The sequence below is a fragment of the Mauremys reevesii genome, linkage group 3, assembly GCF_016161935.1.
Source record: "Mauremys reevesii isolate NIE-2019 linkage group 3, ASM1616193v1, whole genome shotgun sequence".
Lineage (NCBI taxonomy): Eukaryota > Metazoa > Chordata > Testudines > Geoemydidae > Mauremys > Mauremys reevesii.
Window position 1 is genome coordinate 168,452,906 of NC_052625.1, and position 10,466 is coordinate 168,463,371.

The following is a 10,466-nucleotide window of genomic DNA, read 5'->3' on the forward strand; positions in this document are numbered from 1 at the left end:
TACGCCTGCAGGTAGCACCTCCAAGACACCAACAAGCTGGGGCTGAGTCTTAAAGATACAAAATACAGCTCATACTCTTTCCCTGTTTGGCCAAAAATACTGTATCTGTGATTCTGAAATACTTTAATTTTCATTCTTATTCCTACAGAGAATACTGTTAGTGTCAAAGGAAAAAAAAGTTTAATATTTTAATGCAAGGTTCAATGGTTTTTGACTTCTTCTATGTATAAAAATGTTGGTCTTGAACTTTCTAGTTACTGGTGATGTTTGCTCAGAATATTAAATCAGCTCTAGGAAGTAGAGTTAAGAGAAAAGGAGAAATTATTGATGCAGTCTTACTACAGTTTTCCTTTGCATTCTGCACTCAGGCCTGCAACTCTTATATGGGTAAGGGTGGCAGGAATTAGGCCTCCTGTGTCCACTGTGAAATCTAAACTATCAACATTCTTTAACAAGTTGTAGATCGAACCTATTGGGTAACTGAATTATAAACTGTCACCAGCAGTCAGAGTTCTATTAATATCATATGGTAGTAGGCCAATAATATTAGTCCATAACTGAAAGTAACTGCTGGAACTTCTATAACCTTTAGCAAGAATTCGTTACTCAGCAACAATTAACACACCTATAAAAAGTAACACATTTCAGTGCAAAATTCGGTTAGATCTTGTAGAAATAGCTTATATTTTCCAGAATTTGTCTTCTTTCCAGGATCATTTTGGCATTTCTGCCTCTTATACGTATGAGACACATTGTTGAAGATTTGCTTTGGGATCCAAAATATTTAAATTCATCATGAAACCTTGCAAAATGGTAATAGAAGAAAGTATGTTTAGGGGTTGTCACACAAGGCTAGAAGCCAGGACCCTTGATTTTTTCCAACCTCTGCCATTTATTCCTGTTGCCTTGGCCTAGTCATAATATCTCCTCTTTTTCTTTTCTCTTTATTCCGCTTTTCCTGGTGAAGGTCGCGGCAGCAGCATGGAGAGTAGGGAGGACCAGATCTTCTGCAAGAGGTTCCAGCTCCTCATGGGGATTCCCCAGCATCCCCAGGCCAGCTGGGAGATATGATCCCTCCAGCGTGTCAAAATATCTGTGCCTTCTTTTATAAAATGGATATGATCCTGACATATTAAAGTGGTATTGTGAGGCATAGTGTTTCTAAATACCGTTTGAGAACATCAGAGGAAAAGAATTTTGTAAATGCAAAGTATAGTTAACAATAGTTATTATAGTGAAGTATCTTTACCATGCATGTGCGTCATACTTAAGGCTGTGTGTCTGTCACTGACGTCACAGAAGTCACGGATTCTGTGACTTTCTGTGACCTCCGTGACTTTTGCAACTGGCTCAGGGGCTACCCGAAAAGTTGATGTTGGGACAATACCAAATTATTATTAAGCAACTATAAATTGCTGTGACTGATATGAATAAATGTGGCAAGCATGAGTTTGGTATGGCTTGGTATGTCTAAATTTGCTAAAGTATTCTGGGAGCAGGATTCTCTTAGCATTAAATAAATGACGCGGAAAACTACTGAAAGCATTGAAACTGCATTTGAATGGTTAATAAAGGCTCAATCTGCATGTATGTTTCAACATCGAACTTTGGATTATATCAGCCGGGGGACCAGCTCACAAGGTAAAGAAAACGTAAAAACATGCTATCTGTGGGCTTGGTACAGGCTGACCTGACTCAAAATGACCACTCTGAATGGCATCACGTTAAGAGCTTAAATGAATGATTGATGAGAGGGTAAACCTTGATTGAGCTTTGGTCTGTGTCTGTTCTGCAGCACCCCTCACCCCCCCCAAAAAAAATTAATTAGGGAAAACCAGTAAAAGACACCCACAGGGCATATTTCTGGACATGTGACTCCTTTGAGAACAAAAGGTATAAATACTAAGCAAAGTTAGTTCCCCAATTAACATTTGAACTGGTCTGTGACACTGAGACAGAGGTCCTCAGGCTGACCTAGACCCTGCTTCGGGGGGGGGGGGGGACATTTGACAGATCAAGTCTGGTTTCCTGAAAAAGGAAAGAAGAAAAAAAAATCTCGATCTAGAATTGGTAGCTGTACCTGCTTTGTTTGCCAATCAGGATACTGCGCAAGTCCAACATAGTAACTGAGGGTTTATGTTTGGGAAATTGAGGCTTATTAAGGAGTATGTGTTATATAACCTTTATTGCTTGTGTGATTCTTTCTAAATTAAATTATTATGCATTAAGCATATTGTTTTCCAAATTTTCACTGGTACCGGTAATTATCCGCCCAGCTGTGGGCCATTTAAGATCCATTTCAAAATGGAGCAGCACTTACCTGGCAGGAGGGGGGTTCCCCGGAAGCAGCTGGTATGACCCTGCAACTCTTGACCAAGGTGGAAGGGCCAGAGGGTTCTGTGTGCTGTGGTTCCTGGCCAATGGGAGCTGCATCTATTTGAGGGTAGTGCACAGAGCGCCCCTGGCCTTCCCTCCCCCTAAGAGCTGCAGGGACACACCAAGCCAGGTAGGGAACCTGTCAGCCCCACCAACCCCCACCCTCCAGCAGTAGCAGGGGTCCCGGACCATGCACTGCCGCCCGCCACCCCCAGGGCCAGCGGAGCTCCTGGGCCACCCACCCAGCACCCACAGCGTCCCCAGACTGCCCCCCTCCACAGCACCATGACTTTTACTAAAAATACCCGTGACTAAAACGTAGCCTTAGTAATACTTTGCTTCATGAAGGTTAATATTTGTCATATTATACTACCACATCAAATAATTTGAGAGGTTCAACATGAATATATTTTCCAATAAACCCATTTGTCTATGCAGAATGTAGACATTGAGATGACCATCAATCCTTCTTTTGGTGGAAAAGAAAAATCACAGAAAAAAAGAAAGTCGGTTCTTTTAAACTTGGGCTCCTAAATGTAGGCATCTAAATCCCTATTTAGATATTGAAAGGTAAGTGAAGTTGCTGGTAGCTAAAATCAGAACACTTATTTGGATACATAAATGTGGATTTAGGTATTTAACTACAAGCAGCCAAGTTTGAAAATTTTAGCCTTTTCTTCCTTTAAGAATATATATTATTCACATATAGTAACTGATAAGCAGTGTAGATTAATTCTACAAGTAGTTGCCTGCTTAGCTATATGTTCATTTAATAGGGGAGTAAAAAGACTCAAGAATTCTACAACTATAGGCAAAATGACATTACGATTATGATATGTCCCCCTTTTTTCTTCTTTCCCCATTTTCATCATGCAGAGATAACCCCATTGAGAAATGAACTTAATAAAAGTGAATACATTTTTATAGACTTCTGTTAATTATGTACATTTGCTTTCAAATGGGTTGTCCTCTCTGCATAAAAGATTATTACTTGTTTTCATCAAGAAAACATTATATCTTCAAAATGCCAGGTTTATTTACTTGTAACTGGGTGCAGACTCACCCGGCAGCGCCTCCTGCTGGTCATCTCAGGGAATTAGCTTCTATCCTCTGGAGTGCCCCCTGTCAGCTGGTGTCGTGCTACTGCTCGCCTCCATGTCCCTCCCGGACCCTGGGTGACCCTTTCAGTGGGTGCTGCCCCCTGGCAGTACCCCCACTGTTTCTCCAGGTCTGCCCACTCAGGGGAACCCCCACCCACTACCCCGACCTCACCTCAGTCATAGGCTACTGCCAGTCACCAACTTGACCCCACGCCTTGGGGCAGACTGCACTCATCATAGGCAAGGTTGGCTCTGGACCTGCTGCCTCTACCTATTGCTGGGCTGCCCCTTTGCAACCCCAGTACTTGTCTTAGGCCCTCAGCTAGGCCCACAGCCTGTAGGTTTTCCAGGCTGGAGCTCCCCAAACCTTTCCCCAGTCCTGCTCCACTCCCAGTACCCTGCTCAGCTCCTTTGGAGCCAGGACCTTCTCTCTCTACAAGCAGAGAGGGACTGTTTAGAATTCTGGCTCACAGTCTCTTATAGGGACCAGCTGGGCCTGATTGGGGTGTGGCCCCAGCTGTTACTGCCTTCCCCAATTAGCCCAGGCTTTCCTTCCCAGCCTCAGCCCTCTCCCAGGGCTGGCTTTAACCTTCCAGGGCTGGAGTGGGTAACCACCCCGCTACAATACTGCTTTCATGTTCCTAAGCTTCTAAAAGTGCATGGATCCAGCCCATCAATCCAGATAGATTCCAAGTCTGGTAGCCATAAAAAATCAATGGTTTAGGCCACAAACATAGGAATGTTACCTGTAGGGCTTTTCAGGTATAAAGGGTACAATTTCAAATCAATTTTCAGTTTGCTTTCAAGAAATCCCCTGTCAGAATTTGCAAAGAGGCTAAACAGAGGTACAATTTCACACCGGGATCTAGAAGGAGCCCTTAAAGGATGAAATAAAGTCTAGTGTTTACTCTGTTATGGCTGCTTCTTTTTGAAGCTTATCTTATTGCAGTTTTCTTTCACCACTTTCACACTTTTTGCCCTGACAACCTTTATTTATAAAGAACTACATCTTCACAATGTCTGGCAATTTTGATGCCTCAATTTTGGGTGTATAAATTGAATCAACTGAAGTAGACTCTCTTTTCAGAAGGCAGGTAGTCAGGACTTATTGAAAATCAGGTGTGATTCTCAAAGGGCTTCTTAGATGTCTTCTCAAAGGGCCTAGATTTTCAGAAAACTAAGCCCATTTCAGGTGTTTCAATGTAGGCCACCAAAATCGCTAGCTAGTTCTTTGAAAATTTAGGCCCTCTATTTTAAGCAATTTAATTTAAATTTAAACCATTGTATGCAAGTGTCAAGACCTTGTAAAAAAAAAGTCTCCAATGTCAAGCATTTTTATAGCAACACGGTTTCCTAAGGGTAGCTATAATATGAGGGGGAACATAAGAACGGCCGTACCGGGTCAGACCAAAGGTCCATGTAGCCCAGTATCCATCTACCGACAGCGGCCAATGCCAGGTGCCCCAGAGGGAGTGAACCTAACAGGCAATGATCAAGTGATCTCTCTCCTGCCATCCATATCCATCCTCTGACAAACAGAGGCTAGGGCCACCATTCCTTATCCATCCTGGCTAATAGCCATTTATGGACTTCACCACCATGAATTTATCCAGTTCTCTTTTAAACGCTGTTATAGTTCTAGACTTCACAACCTCCTCAGGTAAGGAGTTCCAAAAGTTGACTGTGTGCTGCGTGAAGAAGAACTTCGTGTTATTTGTTTTAAACCTGCTGCCTATTAATTTCACTTGGTGACCCCTAGTTCTTGTATTATGGGAATAAGTAAATAACTTTTCCTTATCCACTTTCTCAACATCACTCATGATTTTATATACCTCTATCATATCCCCCCTTAGTCTCCTCTTTTCCAAGCTGAAGAGTCCTAGCCTCTTTAATCTTTCCTCATATGGGACCCTCTCTAAACCCCTAATCATTTTAGTTGTCCTTTTCTGAACCTTTTCTAGTGCTAGAGGGATAGCTCGGTGGTTTGAGCATTAAAAAAAAAAATTAGAGGTGGGATAGTTCAGTGGTTTGAGCATTGGCCTGCTTAAACCCAGGGTTGTGAGTTCAATCCTTGAAAAAACCACCCAGGGATCTGGGGCAAAATCAGTACTTGGTCTGGCTAGTGAAGCAGGGCCAGTTCCAGACACCAGCTGACCAAGCACATGCTTGGGGTGGCGCTCAGGGTTTGTTGTTTTTTTAGTTCAGCCGGGCAGCTCTGGGGGGGATTGGGCAGCACGGTGCTCAGAGGGCGCGGGGGCTTGAGTGTCATGGCGGTGATGGGGCGGGGACTTGGGCGGTGTGATGTGACACTGGGGAGGCAGGGACTTGGGCGTTGTGGCGCTCGGAGGGGCGGGGACTTGGGCGGCGCTCGGGAGCGGCAGGGGGCTTGGGCGGCACGGTGTGGTGCTTGGGAGGGGCGGGGGCTTGGGTGGTGCGGTGCTGGGGGCAGGGACTTGGGCGGCGTGGCGCTCAGGGGTGGGGTTTGGTGGCGTGGCGCTCGGGTGGGCGGGGACTTGGGCAGCATGATGCTTGGGGGGGCTGAGGCTTGGGCGGCGCGGTGCGGTGCTCGGGGGGCGGTGACTTGGGCAGCGCAGCGCTTGGAGGGGCGGGGGCTTGGGCAGAGCAGCACTCGGGGGGGTTCAACGGCGCAGCACTCGGGGGGGTCGGTGACTTGGGCGGCGTGACGTGGCGCTCGGGGGGGTCGGCGGCGCTCGCAGGGGAGGGTGTTACGTTGGGGCGGCGCTCTTTTTTTTTGCTTAGGGTGGCAAAAATGTTAGATCTGGCCCTAAGTGAAGGCAGGGGGCTGGACTCAATGACTTTTAATTTTTAATGGGTTACCTAGGGAGCTGGTAATGGGTTACCTAGGGAGGTGGTGGAATCTCCTTCCTTAGAGGTTTTTAAGGTCAGGCTTGACAAAGCCCTGGCTGGGATGATTTAGTTGGAGATTGGTCCTCTTTGAGCAGGGGGTTGAACTAGATGACCTCCTGAGGTCCCTTCCAACCCTATGATTCTATGACATTATTATTTCCATATGCAGAAGTTTTGCAACTTTAACTAAAATTTATATCCATCCATCCACACACCTACATATACAGAGGTCCTTAGAGGACACCATTTAAAAGTCAATATTTCTCAACAGCCACCACGGCAGTAGGAGGAAAATGTGGTATATAATATACTAAAGTGTGGTTGCTGTTGGCAAATGTTTACTTTTCAGTAGCAACCTGTGATGTTTTGGGTGCCTCTCAGACCAGAATGGTTTTCCATCATGGCCTGCCATGTAGCCTTGGGGGCCTTTGCTAGCCCACAAGCATAAGGTCTCACCTTGGCTCTCACCAGCCCAGTTACTCTTTGCAGGGTGACACCAACAGCCCTTCTAGGCCCAAGTCTGACCAAATACATCCTCTTCAAGGTTTTAATTACCAGATACTCAGACCATTGTCCTCTGGTTCATCACTCCAGAAGGTGTGAAATCAGCAACCCCCAGTTATCAGTGAACTTTGACATCTACTCTCCACACAGTTTGCACACCAGAGACCTGCTTGGGATAAAAAAAAATGAAAAAGTTTATTTAGTACAAAAATCACAGATTCAAAGATGAAATAGTAAGAAAAAGCAAACATTCAAGGTAAACAGAAAATAAATATAAGGACACAATCTCAGCTTTTACACTTTCATATTAAATAAAATCCCTTTTCTAATAAGAGTTACTTGTTGCCTTAAAATAGTGTCCACGTGTAACCCCTATCTATTGTAGACAACCAGAATTCAGTCTCCTGTCTTTACAGTGCCCCCCAAGTTTTGTACAAAAAACCTCAGTTCCAAGCCTGCTTTTGAAAGGCTTTTTCCACCCCTGTCAGCCCCCACCACCCTCAGTCCATGGTGACTCATGATTAATCATAGTGGGAAAGCTCTTTCCTGACTTGAGGTTTGAGAGCTGAGATGTTCTTTTCAATTGCAAATTGTCACAGGGCAGGTATACACTTAAAAAGCAGCAGTTTCAATGAAAACGCTATTACCCGTCGGCATAGTAAATCCACCTGTGAGAGGCAGTAGTTATGTTGATGGTTAAGACTGAGCCGATCACAATGCATCTTCCAATTTTCTCTCGCTCTGGCCATCCTTCGCCATGCTTGTCCATATCTCCTTGTTAGGAAATCATCCCACCTGTTTGGAGGCTGACCGCATGGCCATTTCTGTTCTCGTGGATGCCACTCGGATATAGCTGCGGTCCATCTGTTGTCGCTGAGTCGGGCCACATGTCCCGCCCACCGCATTTTGCTGAGCCTGCTTTCAACAACAACTTCTCGCACTCCAGACTGCTGACTAATTATTTCGTTGAGGATGTGATCACGGAGTGAAATGCCCCAAAATGTTTTTTCCATCACTTTCTGTGTGACAGACAACTGATGTTCTTCAGTCTTTGTCAGCAACCATGTTTCACTGCCATATCACATCGCTGCAAGCATGATCGAGTTGAAAAGATTCGCACGAGTTGTTTTGCTGATCTTTCCATGGAGGATGCCCTTGATGTCATTGAATGCACACCATCCAACTTTTTTTCTGTGTGACAGTTCGCCATTCTGATTGGGGTGCATGTTGACTTTCTGGCCCAAAAAGATGTATTTATCAACCTCTTGGATCTGCTCTCCTCCAAGAATTATTTGGGTTCTTGGCAGAACATATGATCTCATGTATTTAGTTTTCAACTGATTCATTTTTAATATCCGACTTGGCTACTTTTCACATTCAGTTCTTTAAGCATTCTCTCAAGCTGGGCTGTATTTTCGGCTATCAGCACTATATCATCTGCAAACCTGAGATGGTTTAACTGCTCGCCGTTGATATTAATCCCACCTTTCAACTCTGCTCATCGAAAAACCAATTCAAGACAGGCTGTGAATAATTTTGGTGAAACTGTAGCTCCTTGTTTCACACCTTTTCTTGATGGGGAATAAACCTATGACAGACCATTAACACCTTTTCAGTCATAGGACAAAAAGAGGAGGTTAGTGGGTTATCCAGTGTGTTCAGCAGTATGTTCTCTTAAATGTATATCTTAGGTTTGTAACTAACATGTTTGCTTTCCAGATTTACACTTGGTGGTGTTTGTTTGTTTTTTTAAATCAAGAAGAGCAGCAAAAAGTTTATATTTCAGACATGTTATTATTATATGTGAGGTATTCTGAAAAGCCAGAAAACTAAGAATGAGTGAATCACTTTGGGCAGATGGAAAATTATAGTAGCTTAGATAGTGCTGGTGGTAGCTGTGGGTAAATGCTAATGATTTATTGGTGGCTACAGCATAGCTTTTTCTAAACATTACAGGCCAGAACCTCAACTGGTATAAATCATCAGATCTCCACTGAAGCAAATGGAAATGTAGTGACTCTACTAGCTGAAGATCTTGCCCTATACGTCTGATACAGAGCCCACTGAAGTCCAGTCTTTCTATTGACTTCAAACCAGAACTTTTGTTGCATAGCTTTGTTATACGTCTCCCATTGTTGATCATCACTTCTTCTTCATGAAATCCTGCCACCCTTATTCAATGATCTCTTTTTCCACAAGAAGAATTGTGGGTTTTTCTTTGAAGGGGGCATGATAGGGGTGTCTCATCTCAGACAAGTAAAGGAAGAAGGAAAGTGTGAAGACAGCCAGCTAGAGCATCAAAAGGGATATTTTTAGTTTAAAATGGAACAGGCATCCCCCAAAAAACATGATTAAAAAAAAAAAGAAACAAGAGAAATGAGAGACTAAGGGCTTGTCTACTCTGGCAAGTTTCTATGCAGTAAATCAGCTTTTTGTACTCAAACTGCAGGCGTATACACACTGCCAAGTCACCTTGTGTGCAGAAACTCCTCAGTTGCAGCGCTGCAAAAAACCTACCTTGACAAGAGTAGTAGGTCTATTTGCTCAGAGGCTCCAGCGCTCTATTGCCAGTGTAGACACTTGATTGCTTTCTGCACTGTAACTGGCATCCAGAGCTGTCCCATAATGCCTCAAGTGACTGCTCTGCTCATTGTTTTGAACTTGGCTGCCCTGGAGCTATGCACCCCTCCCCTTTCAAAGCTCTGTTTCTGACAGCCCTTGAGTGCTGTGCTGATCTGCTCCAGGACACAAAGCAAACCATTAATGTGGAATGCTTGTGCTGTTGAACACAGAGGCAGGTGTGTGTGTTTGTGTGTGTGTGTGAGAGAGAGAGAGAGAGAGAGAGAGAGAGAGAGAGAGTGTTGTGCAGAGAGCTGGGGAGGGAGGCGGGGGCTGATGCTGGGGTTTCCCCCTCCCCCTGCCCCAGTACTGGTTGCTTCCTGCCGCTGACTGAACTTACAAGACAGCATGCTGACACACTCTCTGTCCCCCAAAACACACTGTATCTGTCCCCCCCATCCATACACAAACACACTCTCTGCCACACACACTCTCCACCCACAAACACACTTCAGTTGAAATGCAGCTGACAATGTAATAGGATGCCCATGGAACAATGGGATTGGGAAAGCTGCATCATGTGATGCTGTGCCTGCCCCATGAGGCATTGCAAACCCTTCCCAAAGCACCCTGTGGCCAGTTGCACAGTGGGATAGCTACCACAATGCACTTCTGTCTTTGCCGTTGCAAGAGCTGCTAATGTGGATGCGCTCCAGCACAGTGTGGACATGCAACAGCAGTTTAGTTCCAGCAGTTTAATAAAAGTGCTATAACTTGCCAGTGTAGACATACTACACTGGCGCATACTACACATAGAATGTAGACATATCCAGGTCCTGTAGGCATTGGAAGCTAATTTGTTCATAGCTTGTGCCACAGAAACTCTATCAATCTCTACGTGCCCTTTGAAAAGATATTTAGGGTTTGTGTTTTCGTTATAATTCTTGTTTTATTTTCTCCTGTTCCCTTGCACTAAAAATGTAAAATAGTGTCTGGAAAAGATGCCCTACTTCTTGTCAAATTCTTAGGATACACATTTTAATAATTGTAAAATTTATT

General features: G+C 44.4%; 1 long non-coding RNA gene across 1 annotated transcript; it reads left to right on the forward strand.

Annotated features, from left to right (window-relative positions):
- The first annotated feature begins 541 nt into the window (after positions 1–541).
- On the forward strand, positions 542–1,449 carry LOC120402195. Its single transcript, XR_005597054.1, has 2 exons — positions 542–813; positions 968–1,449. It is a non-coding gene; the product is annotated as an uncharacterized LOC120402195 (long non-coding RNA).
- The last annotated feature ends 9,017 nt before the right edge of the window (positions 1,450–10,466 follow it).